The sequence below is a fragment of the Chelonoidis abingdonii genome, chromosome 7, assembly GCF_003597395.2.
Source record: "Chelonoidis abingdonii isolate Lonesome George chromosome 7, CheloAbing_2.0, whole genome shotgun sequence".
Lineage (NCBI taxonomy): Eukaryota > Metazoa > Chordata > Testudines > Testudinidae > Chelonoidis > Chelonoidis abingdonii.
In genome coordinates, this window is record NC_133775.1 from 17735856 (window position 1) to 17751592 (window position 15737).

At 46.4% G+C, this 15737-nt stretch overlaps 1 protein-coding gene across 1 annotated transcript in view; it reads right to left on the reverse strand.

Annotated features, from left to right (window-relative positions):
- The window catches only part of KANK4 (KN motif and ankyrin repeat domains 4), a 58518-nt gene extending 43962 nt beyond the window's left edge, over positions 1–14556 (reverse strand). The window contains exon 1 of the mRNA XM_032795512.2: positions 14246–14556. The gene's annotated coding sequence lies outside the window, so the exon portion shown is untranslated. The remainder of the gene's footprint in view (positions 1–14245) is intronic.
- Between the last annotated feature and the right edge of the window lie 1181 nt (positions 14557–15737).

The following is a 15737-nucleotide window of genomic DNA, read 5'->3' on the forward strand; positions in this document are numbered from 1 at the left end:
CAAGCCCTGCTGTCTGGGGTGGGGGGTGGGGAGGGCGCAAGGTGGAAGTTTCACCTAGGGCGTGAAACGTCCTTGCACTGGCCCTGCTTGGCAGTCAGCACGGACATTACTCCTATCTTCAGGAGACAGTGCTTTGATGAAGAGTGCTGGTTATTGGGGACGCATAGTAATGTGAATGCTAAGGGGAAGTGAGGATTTTTTTTGTATTGGCCATGAATATGTCTGCATAAGGAGACTGTGGCGGCATGAGATATAAATAGCTGATATTAAAGAGAGACACTGACAGGATAGATAGATGGGAGAAATTATCCAGTGAGCTGTTCTGCAGATTTATCCCAAACAGTGCTATGGAGCACTGTAAGATCTTAGGTCATCTGTTCATATATGTGGCAGCTAGATGGGTTAAGGTGGCACCGGAGTAAATTTAATTCTCAGTTCTGAATGCTCTCTTTTGTGTTAGTGAGCTTGCACAGCTTGTTAGGTTAAACCCACAGTTCTTAGTTTTTCCTACCCCATATTGGAGAAGGGAAAAGAAAGCAGCAAAATCAAATATTTCAAGGCTTTGTAAGTAAGTGATGAGACCTTTACAGCTGGATTCAGTGGCAGGGGATGGCAATGAAAGGTCTGGAGGGGTGCGGGGGGATTTGTGGTGGCAGAAAGCCACTGCAACTTTGCCTTTGCAAAGGAATCCTCAGGTGCCCAGGAAATGGCTGGAGAAAGGAGTGGTCAGGAGTTATACTGATTCAACACACCCACTGGAAGTCCTCCAAAGGATCCCCATCAGTAAGTTAAACCTGCCTGCTTAATGGAGAGCAAGGTGTGGCAACACCATCTGTGCTCCCTCATAGTGAATTTCCCCTAGGGGAAGAGAGGGCCAGGCTGACACAGGGAGATGTAATTTGCACACCTCTGTGCCAAATATCTACAGGAAATCTAGCCCTTCTTATTAAAAGTGTTACCGAAAATCTGCTCTATCCAGGAGGTCTGCTTGATTACACAATAGCCCAGCAGAGCTATTGTTACAAGTGGATATACCATGAACAAATATGGCCTCACAGGGAATATTTGTTACATGTATTCTCAATTTTGTTTGGATACACAGGAAGAAAAATAATGCATTTTCAATCTGTTAGGTGCAGCAGTGCAAGAGAGAAGTCAGCTACGTAGGGATGGGCTCAGATGATCCAAAATATAAAACAACATGCAGTGTGGGAATGGGCAAGAACAGGTAGAGAGAGAGAAGAAACGGCTTGAAATTTTAGTGTGATTAAATAGAAAATGGCCTGGTTAAAACATACGTGGTTTGTGTGGCAGGATTTTTTGATGAAGGACATAAGCCAAAGTCCATTGAAGTCAGTGGAAAGTTTCCTGTAGACTTCAGTGGGCTTTGGATCAAGCCCATAGGGAGATGAGAAATGTAGGCAGAGAAAAACAAATGAGATTCAATTTGAGAACATGCAAGCTGGGTAATGTTACTCCAAAGCGCACATTCAGAGGGAGGCAGAAACTCACTATCAGAAAGACAGTGGCCAATTGGATGAATGACAAATGTACTTGTGTGGCTGGCAGGAATGGCTTTCAAGGAAAAATTAAAAGTTAAATATGTCTAGATATGACAGAGGGGATAAAGTCTTGAAACCAGGGCCAACAAGAGGGGTGGGGAAGCTGGTACAAATTACCAGGGCCCGGAGGTCTGGAAGGGGGTTGTCATAAACAGATGGTTAAGGTTTAATGTCTCTTTTACCTGTAAAGGGTTAACAAGCTCAGTAAACCTGGAACACCTGACCAAAGGTCCAATCAGGAGACAAGATACTTTCAAATCTCGGTGGAGGGAAGCCTTTGTTTGTGCTTTTTGGGTTTTTCTTTGTTCTCTCTGGGGTCTGGGAGGGACCAGACATGTATACAGATTCTCCAATCTTCTGAAAAAGTCTCTTCTATTCAAATAGTAAGTAATAGGTAGAAAGTGGATTAGATTTATGTTTGTTTTCTTTATTTGCAAATGTGTATTTAGCTGGAAGGATTGTATCTCTGTTGCTGCAACTTGTATTTGTGCTGGGGGGAGGCTTCTCTCTAGTGCCTATAAGCTGAAAGACCCTGTAACATTTTCCATCGTGATTTTACAGAGATAATTTTTACTTTTTTCTCTTTCTTTAATTAAAAGCTTTTCCTTTTTAAGAACCTGATTGTTTCTTTATTCTTGTGTGAGACCCCAGGGGACGGGGTCTGGTCTCACCAGGGAATTGGTGGAAGAAAGGAGAGAAGGGGGAGAGGAAAAGCCTGATTTCTCTCTGTGTTAGGATCACGGTCTCTCTCTCAGGGAGAGACTGGGAGGGGGAGAGAAGGGAGGGAAGATGAATTTCCTCTCTGTTTTAAGATTCAAGGAGTTTGAATCACAGTGATCTCCCAGTGTAACCCAGGGAGGCGAGAATCTGGGAGGAAGAAAGGAGGGGAATGGTTTATTTCCCTTTGTTTTGAGATCCAAGGGGTTTGGGTCTGGGGGTCCCTGGGGAAGGGTTTGGGGGCCTGAAAGTGCCCCGAAACACTATATTTTTGGGTGGTGGCAGCTCTATCATTTCTATGCTAGTAATTAAGCTAAGAGGGGTTCATGCAGGTACCCCATCTTTTGGACGCTAAGGTTCAGAGTGGGGGAATCATACCTTGACTGGGGCCTAGGGCCTGGCTTCACCGGCTTCGTTGGCCCGGTTTAGCCAGTCCAACCTTGCTGGGGGGGGCCAAAAAAATGTTTTCACTGGGGCCCGAACGCACTCTTGGCAACCCTGCTTGAAATCGCTTGGAAACTAAAGCTGCTACACAATGCAGCCCTTCACTTAGGCTGAAATTCACCCCTGTGCAGGGGACAAGCCTGAGAGCTATGCACTGTTTGTCACACCCAATTTTAAGGATTGAATTGGTACATATTCCTTGTGCTGGACCTCTGCACGAGGTGAATTTCAGCTTAAGTCAGTGGGCTTTCACAACGAAGACGAGGGCATCAGTGCTTTAGGAGTTGCTGGTTGCCTGTGAATTTAATCTTGAAAGGGTTTAGGATCTGATTACAACAGAGACTGCCCCTCTCTCTATAAGCCACATATCCACCATTGCAACCAGTGAAGAGGTTTGAGCTGGACTTCCCTAGTTACAAATGGGTGAGAGCTTCTGACTGAAGGCCCCTCAACTGTCATTCCTTTGCCCCCTTAGTGCACTAGAGCCTTGTTAACTTTCTATACGTACTATGAGCTCATCTTTTTCTCCCGAGCACTCAGGGAATGTCTACGCTGCAATTAAAAACCCGGGGCTGGCCAGTGCCGGCTGACTTGGGCTCACAGGGCTCAGGCTGTGGGGCTGTTTAATTATAACATATACGTTTGGGCTCAGGATGAGACCAGGCGGCAGATTGAGCCCAAACATCTACACTGCAGTTAAATAGCCCTGTGGTGTGAGCAGCATGGGCCAGCCATGGGTTTTTAATTGCCATGTTGACATACCCCTAGGGACAGGCTGTCTGGGGATACGTTTTATCTGAAGCATAGGGATAGGGTGGGTGTTTACGGATGAGCGGTTCACTGTTTATTGTGTTCATGGCATAACCACAGAAGTTAGATAAACATAAAATACTTGTTCTGGAAGGTTGCAACGTAACACTGCTTTAGTTTGTAAAATCCAGAACTTAATACACAAGAACCAAAAATGGAGAGACAAAGCAGGCTGCTCCCTACAGCAGTGAGTCACAACTCAACCTGCCTTGCTCTAGGATGGCTTTTTGCAGGTTGACTGCTCCTGAATACTCCGCCTGCATGCTTACCTACAGAGCCTCCTAGCACACAAGCAGGGCCAGGAAACACCTGCCAGCTGAAAGTGATAGCTTGTAACTTTAACACCGTTTTCAATACATCACATTCATCAATCTGCATTATTGCCATTGTAAGCTCCTCTCACCACCAGAGCCAGACCATGGGATGGGGGAACCTGCTATGTAACATCCTTTAGACATTGAAAGAAATGATCTAATTAATATTTGAAGGCTGTGAACTCCAGGGAGATCTGGGAGTTCATTATAAAGGTATAACCAAGAGTGATGGAATGAAATTACGAAAGAGAAACATTAGGCTGAGCTTTCTAACAGTGAGATTAGTTAGTCCATTGATTAATCTTCATTCCACTTCATTGCCATGTTTAAAATTAGGCTGACTGTATTAGGGAATGTACAGCAGGGATAGGGTGCCCAGACAGTAAGTGTGAAAAATCGGGACCGGAGGTGTGTGTGGGGGTAATAGGAGCCTATATAAGGAAAAGACCCAAAAATCAGGACTCTCCCTATAAAATCTGGACATCTGGTCACCCTAAGCAGGGAACATACTTGCACAGTCAGGGAAGTGAGCTACTTGTCCAAATAGGCCAAATTCAGCCCTGGTGCAAGAGGGCACAATTTCATCGCTTGAGGCTTCCCTGAGCTTTGTCTGCCTCACTCAGGCATCTGAACTGTCCTAGGAGCCTCAAGAATTGGAGAGAACAAATGTGGCATTAAAGGCTCCTTGAGATCCTCAGTCAAGTGCAGCTCTGGCAGACTCAAGGACCTAGAGTCAAGGACTCACAGAACCATTAGACAAGTAGCCAACTGTGTTGAACACCAGATGACTATTAGACCCCAATAAATGTGGCTTCAGTAGGTGTATGCACAAGAGAGAATGACTTGGCAAATTTAACTCAGACAAATCTAGCTGCTGAGAAACTACCCCAAAATTACTTAATCAATTAAAGGAATTGTTTTCAAAATATGTGAAACTCTCAGGGAGTCTTTAGGTGTTTAAATAGCCATTTAATGAGATGGCAGTAAAAGTTATGCAGATATTAATTTTACTAAAACTGCTTATTGCTGTTTGTTAAATATAGTTAATGCTCTGTCAACATTTCCATTAAAACGACAAGTTCAAGGAAAGACACATCCTATCTAGAGACTTCCCTTTTATGACTTGCCAGGGTAAGAAAACATCATTCAGATTCTTCCTCTAAAACCTCTTTGACGAGTGGCTGCTAGTCTCTTCTGGCCATGAATCAGGTAGTGTTATAAAAGCAGTGTTGGCAATTCTTGTCATTTTTACTGAATTGTGCAATATGTGGTGTGTTCCTTAAAGTCCCAGCTCCTGGAGTCATGTGACTATATGAAACTTGTGGTTGCAGAAAAAAGTTTGAACATGTGAATCCTAAATACTTCAAAACCAGAAGGCAAATAAAAAGAACCTGCTGCTAATATTTCATTATTATTAAGTCAATCTCATGGGTTTTGGAGCCTGACTCATGGTTTCTGAACATTCAGACATGGCAATACAATGAAGCTAGAAGTGCCAGGTTATTCTTCATCTCTTCTGACTACTTGCCTCTGTTTTTCTAGTTACTGTACATGCTGGAACAAAGATCCTCATCATGCAGGCTTTGGAGATTAGGCATAGTACATCTCAGTACAACCACCACCATCATCATTGACACACCCACTGCAAACTAAGTTGGTGGCTTCTCCAAGTACACAAGGTTGTCTTCAACTTGGCCAGACCTTAACGCTCCAAGGCCTTTCTGAGGAGGTTTCCATGCTCAGGTAAGAACATAGGATCAGGGGTTCTGCTGGAGTTTGTGGTGGAATGGAGTCTGTAGTTGCTGTTAAACAGGAAGGAGGTGAATCTAAGATCCACCCTGAGAGGAGAGCCACTTTTGCCTGAGGTGATTTGAAAAGAGCCTGATGTCCCACCTTGAGGGATGGAAAGAAGCCTTGGAGCAGTGTCTTAATTTCTTAAGAAACAACAGACACTCAGTGGATGCTGGACACCTAACTCCCTTTTGTGCCTTTGAAAATCTCCCACTCAGTGTCTCACCTGCTCTCTCTCTGCTGTCTCATTTGCTGGGTACAGGGCAACTAAGTTTTTTTCTCAGGCAGTAGCAGTGGTCAGGGAGCTGGTGTGATTCTCACACAGACCCTCCTCCTGTGTGCCTCAGCTCTGGACATGGAACTTGACAGATAGCCCACACCTCCAGTTTGGGAGCAAGCTTGCTGCAGAGAGACAGGGAGCCCAGGCAATGAGAAGAGAAGACACTGACTGAGGTACTTGGGACACCAAGAACTGTTTACTCTACCCCCTGGCAAAAGAGGCCCAAGAATTAACTGCAGGTAGAAACTAGGAAAATGTACACTCTTCACTAAGCTGCATGGGTGGAGTGAAGCTCTTTTGGTGATTTCCTGGTCTGCTATTTCTTTTCCTTTTTTAACAATCCTATCAGCCCTGCTTTCTCCCGTCTGCCACAGGAGTTAATGCCCATTTCAGTTCCCTCCAGCTCTCTGACCTTTAATAGCTTGCGGGTCTGTCTACACTAAGGAAACTCTATGTTGGCAGAGCGATGCTGGCACAGCAAGAGTGCAGAGGCAGCCTACGCTGACAGAGGGGGTTTTCTATTGGCATAGTACCACTGCATCCCAGAACAAAGCACTCTTCTGTTGATATAGCTCCATCTAACTGGGGATCATATCAGTGTAGCTATGTCAGACCAATGTATCTATGCCAATATAACTTTTCAGTGTAGATCTGCCCTTGGACATCCTCAGCAGCTGGGCATGAGGGAGAGACAGCCAGGTACTGTGCTCAGACCCTCAGGGAACAGCCCCTTCATTCTTCCTGTGGGCTGGTCTGCGCTTGAAAGTCATATCTGCATAGCTACGCCGACATAACCCCCAGAGTAGATGCAGCTGTGTCAACAGAAGAGTGCTTCCATCAGGGTAGCTAATGTTGTTCGAGAAGGTGATGTTTCTGTATCTACAGAAAAACCCCTTCTGTCTGCATAGGCTCTGTCTACATTACAGGGCTCTGCTGGTATAGTCTCTGTAATGTAGACATAGTCTGTGATTAAATAAGGGTTCCCTGCTCACTGGCCATTAGCAGTGCCCATCACAGCAGCTAATGATTATAAAGGATCCTTTTGTGAGGAACACTCAAATGTATTTATTTTTTTAAACCTCCATCAATGTGCAATATCCACTTTATTCCACAGTTGCATGAGGTTAAAAGAACAGGACTTGGCTCACTGTGTAAACCCTCTGCTCACGGTCCATACCACTTGCCTATAGAAAAGCTTGCACACATAGCAAATTTTGCAATGTTGGAGGTCTGTGTTACAATGTGATCATTCTCCCAGCTCTGATAGACTTGTTGGGTCTTGTCTGTGTAGATGGAACCTAAGTATTTTCAGAGCCCTGTAAAAATCTAGGACCTAACTACAGTATCAGTTATATCTAATGTTTTTCCTAAATTCTGATATGTGATAGCATTAGAATCATGGAGACAGAGACAACAGATAATTTAATGTGAGAAGGTTTTAGAAATAAGGGCTAGCTCCTCAGTTGTGAGTAGGCAGCAGCAGGGGCGGCTTTAGGGATTTTGCCGCCTCAAGCAGGGCAGGTAGGCTGCCTTCAGCAGCTTGCCTGCGGAGGGTCCACTGGTCCCGCAGAAGCCAATGGATCCTCCGCAGGCAAGCCACCGAAGGCAACCTGCCTGCCGCCCTCGCGGAGACCGGCAGAGCACCCCCACCAGCTTGCCGCCCCAAGCACGCGCTTGGCGTGCTGAGGCCTGGAGCTGCCCCTGGGCAGCAGGGTGAAAGTGGCAGGAATCCTGCTCTGCAAAGCTCAGGTTCTGCTCTGTTATATCATCGTAAAGCAGGTGTAACTTCATTTACTCCAGCTTTTTCACCAGTGTAACTGAGAGCAGGATTTAGCCACAAGCAAGGAGGCCTCTCACTGCTCACAAGAATAAGACTGGCAAACAGGGATGCAAACTTCTCTAGTCAATCATACTCACAACTATCCTAGCTTGCAACTCACATCCTGGAGGGGAATTGTAGCTCTTTTTAAGGTACCAGCTGGACAGTTTTTCTTTAAGCTTTATTTTTTGTAGTGGTAGTGTACTTTTATAATACAACCTCTGAGCTTCCTGAAAGGCTCGCTATCCGTTCTTCCTCTTGCAGTGAAGAATGACTCTGCAGCACTGACTTCTCACAAATTACTGACCATACAGGAGGTTTTACTACTTGAACCCATCCACTCTGCCATACAGTTCAGGGAAAAGGGAGCCGAATCGGATGGAGAATAAGAGCAGCTGCATGTTTTCACCTGTTAGCTGAGACATCAAATGGGCCAGACAAGCAAATAAGAGGCATCACAATTCAGGCTTTTTGTGTTTTGATGTGAATTGCGTAATAAGTTGAGTTATGTAAACCCATGAGAAATAGTGATAGAAATGTCAGATCCTTCTGTTTACGACACAGATGTTGAGCTTTAGCAAAATTACCAGTCCAGCTACAGAAAGGAATCTAGGATTGGTAAGCATATAACAAGTGAAGTCTGAAAAGTTATCTCAGGACAGGCATAAGAGCCAGGAATTCCTACATTCTAATACTAGCCCTGACACTGACTGCCTGTTTGGCTGTGGACAACTCACCTAACTACTCTGCTTCAGTTTCCCTGTCTAAGAGGTGGCTGAGAGTACTTCCCCATTGTGTGTCCCAGGGATATTGTGAAGATTGATTAGCTAATGTTTATACAGTGCTTGTTCTAAATCTTAGGCCTGGGCTACACTATGGGGGGAATTGATCTAAGTTACACAACTTTAGCTACGTGAATAATGTAGCTGAAGTCGATGTACTTAGATCTACTTACCACAGTGTCTTCACTGTGGTAGGTCGACTGCTGACGCTCCCCCATCGACTCTGCCTACAGTTCTTGCTCTGGTGGAGAATTGGAGTCGACATGAGAGCGTTCGGCGGTCAATTTATCACATCTTCACTAGACGCGATAAATCGACTCCCGCTGGATAGATCGCTCCGGAGGTAAGTGTAGACATGCCCTCACTGTATATCAACAACTAAATAGTGACTTCTCTGTAAAGGCTAACAGTGCCCTCCCCCCACAGGCCTACCTGCCTCCCCGTGACTATATAGCAACATTTCTGCAATGAGCCATTTGGCACTGATTCCTAGAGTTTTGAAAAGTTTATGGATTCTGCCAATTTTACAAAATGAGATTTTTCTTCTCCAAAATAAATCCCTTATTTACCAGAGGAGTGTCACAATTATTTCTTACTTCCATTTTTGCCCCTTTACCATTTTTGGGGGCTGACAGATACAAAAGCAGGGGGGTCACTACAGGGACAAGTCCTGAACTTGCTGAGCTGATGGCAAAGCTCTTGTTGACATCCAAGGGACTAGGATTTGGCAGTCTTCCCTCCCCAAAGCCACCCAGAGTCTTACATTCAAGGTTGATAAAATAAAAAGCAATGTATTTAGTGTATTTTAAATTGTCAAAGTTATTTTTTCCTCCTTGTGCTGGTATTTTTTTTTTACTTTGCACAGCTGGGCTTGTAGCATATGTCCAAGGATACCTCAATCATGTGTTGTATGACCTGACATTCCACTGGCTAAGGAAATAGCTTCTGATGCATATACACATGAACATATTAAAGGAGACCAAGACTTTCATGGAATGTAGAGTTTTTCCTTTTTATAAGGAGATCATCAGCATGCACCTTGTCTTTCTTCTATGGCTATTTTTTAACCTGATTCTGCTCTTATAGTGGTGTAAATTGGAAGAACCTCCATTGAAGCCAATGGAATTACAGTGGTTTAAAATTGGTGTCAGATCAGAATGAGACTCATGGACTGCAGTTGGTTTTGCACATTATTACACTGGTTAATGGCCTAATTCATTCAGAAATATCTGCAATATTCACTTTACACTGCAGTCTACAGATTGTTTGTTTTTTCAGAAGATGTGCACACTTTTCTGATTCAGTAACTGCATTCAGTCCAACACAGAACTGCTTGCACTTCTTCATCATGTACCCAGAATGTGGACAAATTCAGTCCATCAAACAATCGCAAAACATACACAGTAGCAGTCCAGGTTAAAGATATCAGCTGCCATGTTTAACTGAGAGTTTAAAAGTTATACAGTATTTGCTGAAATCTGTATCAAGCTGTTCAAGAACAATGACGTGTCGTAGCAACTATGCTGTCATATGGGGCACTCAATGGGGAAAAAACATTAACATAAAATGTCCACTTGAAACTTGTCAGGCCGAATTCACCCCTAAGTGATTTTCCAAAGGCTTCCCTGCAGTCCTAGCAAACATGGATTTGGCCATAATGTTTTGAAATAAAATGTTACGTGAAAAATACTTGGTGGGCTTGTTCCAGGAGCATGACCTGAACTAGTAACTTAGTGGTAAAGATTGAGTGAATGAGCTTTATTAATAAAACATCATTCTTCTTGTAGAATCCCGGTGTATTTTGTAAATTAAACAATATGCAGGGCTCAAACTACCCATCAGTCAGATGCAGCCATTTCTGGGAAAGCAGAGTCAGTTATCTTTCTGTCCTCAAATGTACATACTAGCATTAGACTCTATGGGCCATATTTTAAGCACTCACTCATGGACCAAATTTTAAAAGTGCTTGACTTTCATATGAGCACTCAACAGTTCCCAGTATGATGCTGGGGTATTTTTTAAATCTGGCTGTGTATGTTTGCTGACCTTATTGAAGAAAGGATCACAGAGCAAAATGGAATAATTTTGCAATATATGGGCTCTGTTATTTATGTTGATTACAGTGGGGCCTAGAAGCCCTAACTGAGATAAGGGTTCCATTGTGCTAGACACTATGTAGTAAAAGAAAATCCGTGCTCTGAAAAGTTTACAAGCCCAAGGTCCGCCACCCTCCCAATTTCTTTTGTGGAGGTGAATCAAGTCCCATGTAGTCAAAGTATCTATATTACAACACCTGATCTCTACTGCAAGCACTTCCACATTCTTCTAATACAGCATGTATTCCCTATTTCTGGAGGCATCACAACAGAATGGATCAAACAGCGGTCTGCTCTGGTGTTGTAACACTGTTTGTACATTTTATTTCCATTGTCCAGATACCAATATAACTACCAATTGGCCTGGCAGAGAGGTGGGGTATCGCTGACATACCCCAGTTGTCAAGGGGCAGCATTGAACTTGAGATCTTTGGAGCTAAATGCATCAGCCTCTGTCTACTGCATGAGCTAAAAAGCTACCTGTCTGTTAGCCAAGGCTATAGCAGACACATCAGTCTCTAGCTAAAAACAACGAGGAGTCCGGTGGCACCTTAAAGACTAACAGATTTATTTGGGCATAAGCTTTCGTGGGTAAAAAACCCACTTCTTCAGATGCGTGGAGAGAAAAATTACAGATGCCAGCATAAATATTTATGTAATTTTCACTCTGTGCATCTGAAGAAGTGGGCTTTTTACCCACAAAAGCTTATGCCCAAATAAATCTGTTAGTCTTTAGGTGCCACCGGACTCCTCGTTGTTTTTGTGGATGCAGAATAACACGGCTACCCCCTCTGAATCTCTAGATGGTCTAAGTGCCTCTAGACCGAACACCACACCAAGCAGGCACGGATTACAGTGGCACTGCATGATATCCCTACAGGACAAGGGACTGAATCTGATTTCACTTACACTGGTTTACACTTTGTGACTCAAGTGACTTCAGTGGAGTACTGCATATTTCACCAGTGTATGTGAGATTGGGATCAGACCTGTATAAAGTTTGTCTTAGTGCCTTAACAGGTCACAGACTGAAAGTCTTGTTTTAAAGAAGGCAATTTACCACTGGGCTCACCAGCTCCTGGCAGGGCTGCGACTTGAGACCTAATACCAGTGAGAAAATGTAAGAAATCTTGTGATGAGAGAAATTGCACTGTACTCACTTTACTACAACCCCCGCCCCCCCAAAAAAAAACAACAACCCCCTGGGCATACGGTAATTATTGCATAATGACACAGAAGTGGGCCCATGAGTTCCAAGCCACAATACCTCGCGGGGCAGAAGCCAGGAGGCCTAGCGCCCCACGGAGCAGAAGCCCTGAACTCCAGCACCATGTGGGGATAAATATGGGAGCCCGGAGCCCCAGCCCCCTGTGGGGCTAAAGTTCTGAGCTCCAGTACCCCACTGGGCATCTGGAGCCCCAAAGCTGGGCATCTGGAGCCCCAAGCCCCACAAGACTGAAGTCCAGAGCCCACAGAGAGGTAGAGCCTAGGTAAAGTTACACTCTGAGTACCTATGAGGATGCGTAGGGGTGGGAACCATATATTACATCCTGAGTACCCATGAGAGAGGGTCAGGAGTAGAATCTTAAATTGTGCGGGTAACATGAGCCCCAGTGCCCTGTGGGGCTGAAGCCTGGAGCCCTGATGCTCCACAGGGCAGAAAGGTCAAGCCCCCCCACACACACACCCTGGAGGGCTAAAGTTGGGAGTCTGAGCCCCAGCACCCCACTGGGCAGAAGCTCCAAGCTCCACCACCCTGCAGGACTAAAGCTGGGAACCCTGAGCCCCCATGCCCTGTATAATTACCTGACACTTTCAGGTAATTAAGCCACACTTCTAGGTTTAGTCATTTTGAAAATAGCAATAGCAACATTTTCATGAATTTGTTTGCAACCCAAACACTGCATCACTCTGCCAGTGCATGAGAACCTGAAAGTGAAATTGACTAGAAACAAAAAATGAAACTATCTAGTCTATTTTCCTTTTCCAAGATGAATGAAATTTTAAAAAGGAAACAGGAAAAAAACATCAAAAACAAATTAAATTTTAAACATTTTTTTATTGGGCACACTGGCCAGGGGAGATATTTTCATTTTAAATTTTAACCTGAGATGGCACTTTTATAATGTATGTAGTTTTCTTTACTCTTTGCAAATGTGAATAATGTTGATTTGTTTAGTGCTTATACTGTTCTACCCCAGGGGTTCTCAGTGTTTTTCTTTCTGAGGGCCCCTGCAAAAATTCCAGGGCCTAGCACGGGGCAAGGCATAGAGACAGGGCTCCTAGATCCAGGTGCAGGGGGGCGCAGGACGGGGGGAGCCTCAGGGCTTCTGCTTCATGGGGCTGGAGGTTCAGAGCTTCTTTAGCCCCATTAGGCTGGGGGACTCAGGGCTTCTGCAGCACCAGGTGCCAGAGTTTGGGGTTTGTGCCCCACGGGACACCAATGCTCAGGGCTCTGAGCTTTAGCCCTGTGGGGCAGAGGGTGGGCTCCAGGTTTTAGCCCTGCGAGGCTCTGGGCTTGTGGCATTTTTGGCTCAGGGCTTCTGCTCCTGCTCCTTGGGGCACTGGGGCTCGGGGCTCCCATTTTGTACCCTGTGAGTGCTGGGGCTCAGGGCCTGTTGTGCCCCCGCCCCCCGTGGAGAACTGCTGTTCTATGGTATTATACAGTGCTTGATTCGCTGTGTAAATGCGGGGGGGGGGGACGCCACTGAACTAATGGGATAAAACCAGGGTGAGTGGTAAATCAAGCCCATTCTCTGCCCCAAGAACTTGCAATGTAACAAACGGGGGTGGGGGGAGCATTTAGCGGGGTTTTTCCTTCTCTTCTCTTCCCCTGCTATTGATAGGTTCATTTTTGTGCCCTTCCCAACCCGAATGACTCCCACATGGACGAAGATAAGCAAAGTATTTGTAAGAGTTCACGTTCCTGGCTGGTCCCGCTCAGATGAGGCTTCACCCCCCCTTCCCCCGCTAGCTTGGCGTCCTTGGAGTACAAGCAGCGACAGTCCTGGGGCGAGGAGTAACCCGCTGTCACAAAGGGGGAATCTCCCCGGGAAACAAACCGCCCCGGCCCAGCCAAAGCGCCCGACCCAGCCAACTCCAGCCAGTTCCCTTCCCAGGGCGGCGCCAGCAGCCGCCTGCCCGGTCCCCGGCCATTTCAAAGGGAAAGCTGCGCCTTGTGTCTTGCAGCTCCTGGCTGCCCCAGCGGGCTGCTGTTTCCAGCTGGAGTGGGGGCAGGGGCAGATATCTACCACCACCACCGCCCCCCGCCGCTGTAACAATAGATGGCAGAACTGCCTGCAGCAAACAGCTGGCGTCTAACTGCCTAGTCGAGCATGGAGCGGCTCGGCCCGGCTCGGCTCGGCTCAGCAGCTGTTATTAACCGAACCGTGCCCAATCTCTCCCCCAAACTGCGGCGCTGGGGCTGCGCAGTCCTGTGAAGGGCGATCCGGTCCCCGGGGCAGAGATGCTGATGGAGCCTGTGGCTCTTTGTCCCCCCAACCCCGCGGCACCATCCGAGCCCCAGACTCTAGGAGAGATGGTGCCGGAGACAAAGGCGGCGCCACAGCTGGCGGCCTGGGCGCAGCCGAGGTCCAGCGCCGCGCTGATAAAGGAGCGAAGTTTCTTTACCTTGGGAGGTGCCTTTAGCTCCTGCCTGGCTCGTCCGAATCCATCGGCTGCTCTCAGGCCGCCTCTGGGCTGGCAGCACCTTCCCCCCGCCCCGCACTGGGCTGCGTGTGCTGCAACTCCCCGCCTCCAGCTGCCTGGGGCTGAGTGAGGGGGGATCGCCCTGAAGGCAGCCCTGGACTCAGATGCAAGGCTCGGTGCCTTCCCCAAGACTTTCTGCGCCTCCCTTGCTGTCTGGAGAGCCGGCCGATCCGACCGCGCAGTGCCCGCAATCCTCTGGCTGGTACCGAGCTCTCCAGCTGCTTCGCCTCTCGGGATTTAAGCGCGACCCTCTCGCTTAGCTCAGCGCGTCAGTGTCAGTGAAAGAAAATAGAAAAGAAAGAGCTTCGAATAGTGGATTCGCTGTGTAATGGGACTGGACGCCTAACACCTAGTAGTGACCTGGGGCTTTGCAGTTTCCGAGCCTTTTGCTGCTCATCCATCAATCCTGTAACTCCCTTTATGGTTTATAAATGTTATTAATAACAAGGAGACAGAAATCTGCGGTCTGATTTCTACCAAATACTGGGGGAGGGGAGGCACTCCAGCACTTTCTAAGGTCTTTAAGGTCTGCACGAGTGTCCTAATGCAGCACACGCCATTTGATTAGATTCAAGGAGCCAAATTCTGCTGTTTTAAAGTAATTCTGTTGAGGTCACTGGAGTGACTGTGTATTTGAATCTTTGTACCAGAGCTATGGCGCTGACTTCAGCAGTGACCGAAGCAGTGGTGTATATTAATTTACATGTGGGGTGTAGGAGGGCTAAAGTAAGAATAATACTTCAGTCTTATGCAGTGCTGTGCTGGCTTCATCCATCCAGCTCAAAGTGGGTTACAAAAGAAATTGAGCATCATTCGCTATCCACATTTTTAGACAGGGAAGCTGAGGCCTTACCTACGTTCACACAGAAGCTCAGGGTATGTCTACACTACAGGATTATTCCGATTTTACATAAACCGGTTTTGTAAAACAGATTGTGTAAAGTCGAGTGCACGCAGCCACACTAAGCACATTAATTCGGTGGTGTGCGTTCATGTACCGAGGCTAGCGTCGATTTCTGGAGCATTGCACTGTGGGTAGCTGTTCCATAGTTCCCGCAGTCTCCCCCGCCCATTGGAATTCTGGATTGAGATTCCAATGCATGATGGTGCAAAAACAGTGTGGCGGGTAATTCTGAGTAAATGTCGTCACTCATTCCTTCCTCCGTGAAAGCAACGGCAGACAATCATTTCGCGCCCTTTTTCCCTGAATTGCCCTGGTCAGATGCCATAGCATGGCAGCCATGGAGCCTGTTTTGCCTTTTGTCACTGTCACCGTATGTGTACTGGATGCCACTGACAGAGGCGGTACTGCAGCGCTACACAGCAGCATTCATTTGCCATTGCAAGGTAGCAGAGATGGTTACCAGTCGTTCTGTACCGTTTGCTGTGCCATTATAAATTGGCGATGAGATGA